General features: G+C 39.1%; 1 protein-coding gene across 1 annotated transcript in view; it reads right to left on the minus strand.

Moving 5' to 3' along the window:
* Positions 1 to 2,074: 2,074 nt before the first annotated feature.
* Positions 2,075 to 2,188, minus strand: part of LOC138052558 (uncharacterized) — a 3,919-nt gene continuing 3,805 nt past the window's right edge. Inside the window, exon 2 of the mRNA XM_068899101.1 lies at positions 2,075 to 2,188. This exon is cut by the window's right edge and continues 3,566 nt beyond it. The gene's annotated coding sequence lies outside the window, so the exon portion shown is untranslated.

The raw sequence follows: 2,188 nt of genomic DNA on the forward strand, positions 1-2,188 counted from the left end.
GTTTGTTGTTTGGTGTACCCTCTGTTGTCCAGGAAATTGGGAGATATATAGTGTTCTTACAAAATTGGAATCGTCGTTTAGCAGCACAATTTTTACTGTTACCAAATGACATATTGGAGGCCCTCTTCGAGATGAAAAGTGACAAAAATGCAATCTTACGTACCAAGGTAAAGGAAAAGGTACACCTTATTTAACGTCAGAAGTTCCTTTACCCTCTAGAGGGTATTCTCCCAGGAAGCTGACGGTGCACTCACTTTACCCCCCTCTTTCCATCAGTGCTCAGTTTTAAGGGTATTTAAAGCTACTTAGGCTACATTGGAAGGAAAGAAGTCAAAACAAGGATGAGAGATCGGGGATCGAACTTGGGACCTTATGCACCAAGGCCGCGTGCACTAACCGAGACAATGGGAAGCCTGACATTGAGGAACTTTTGATGCAACATTAATTCCCGCCATTACCCAACTCCCTTGTTTTCAAAAGGGCTGCCTGTGACTCTCAATGTGCAAATTATTCAACCTTGGATCATCATGGCCAACATGTAAATACAAACTGTTACAATGCACGTAAAACCCTTGCAACAACTCAAACTTTCAAATGCACTAAAAAATGGCAGACTCTGAAACTGCTGAACCCTTTAAGGGACTCTTTCAACTATGAGAACATAATAATAATAATAATAATAATAATAATAATAACTATTTGTCTTTGAATACAGTTGTAAATCTCTCTACGTGTAGGCAGTTAACAACTGGCTACTTGAAATTGAGGGATATACTTGTATATTGTATTTACAAATGAATCAAATTAAAAAACAAAAATTAAAGTTTTATAAAGTCTGGGCTATCCCAAATGTTATTTCTACGACAGAAGATAAAATATGTCGCTCTAATGGCTAGATTTATCATTTTTTTGATTATATAGTGTTGTTGCTATTTGTCAATGCCAATGTCATTCATCATTTCTAAGAACGCAGAGCGTTCATTGGAGAAAATGCCAAGGGAACTTGTTGGCCGTTATCCATTCATCATCAGATTTAGGTAGATTTGTTCCTGTTTTAATATCAGGAAAACCATAATCTCTAGGTTCAAGAGAAGAGAGGTAATTAAAGGAACACCCCATTGCCATATTCTTGAGCAGTAGAGGTTCTATGTCCTGTTGTCGATTCCACCATGTATGTATTCATACTTAATCAGTAAATAAATAACCCATTGACTCCTGGGAGAGAGACTTGACGGATTTTAGTCTAATGCCAGAAGATTTTACTTGTCGACTGGGGGCATCCTAGGATTCCTAAGGGGTCCATGGGTTGACCAGTCCCCTACATTAATTAACCTTTTATCAACTTCTGAAGAGCCAAATTTTTGTTGATGTAAAAGATACCTACTATCCAGTACCAATAAGCAAGGAGCTCTGGAAATTTGTCAAGCTTGATTGAAATGGTGTTTTGCACCAGTTTGTATGCTTCTCCAGTGGCCTTGCACAAATGCCCTAAAAATTGACTTAACCCTTTCAGCCCCGATAGTGCCAAATGGCACTTATAGATTTTACTCTGTCTAACGCCAGACGATTTTACTCGTCAATGGGGAACCCCTCGGGGCTTAAAGGGTTAAGCTAACAGCGTGAAAAAACTATGTCCCTGTTTAACTGCAACTACTGGATTGACATGTCTAAGGAAACAAGGCCATGAATAGTCCCCCATATAGATTTATCTTAACCCTTTCAGGCCCGAGGGGTTCCCCATTGACGAGTAAAATCGTCTGGCGTTAGACAGAGTAAAATCTATAAGTGCCATTTGGCACTATCGGGCCTGAAAGGGTTAAACAGGGACATAGTTTTTGGATGCTGTTAGCTTAATTAACCCTTTCAGGCCCGAGGGGTTCCCCATTGACGAGTAAAATCGTCTGGCGTTAGACAGAGTAAAATCTATAAGTGCCATTTGGCACTATCGGGCCTGAAAGGGTTAACAGTACTTTAAGATATGTATTCCAACAATGTCATTGAGAGAATTGTCGCCTTCCTTAATAAACCATCTGCTCAATTATGTTTCACATCCAACTCTGGTCATATAGTTTCATTAGGGAAAATGACTGAATTTATTCCATCAAAATCCATCTTACTTCCCTTGTTAAATTAGGGACTTTAAGATCTACGACGACGACGGTTAAGGAAAACGTCACTTCAAAATATA

The sequence above is a fragment of the Montipora capricornis genome, chromosome 6, assembly GCF_036669925.1.
Source record: "Montipora capricornis isolate CH-2021 chromosome 6, ASM3666992v2, whole genome shotgun sequence".
NCBI classification, from domain to species: domain Eukaryota; kingdom Metazoa; phylum Cnidaria; class Anthozoa; order Scleractinia; family Acroporidae; genus Montipora; species Montipora capricornis.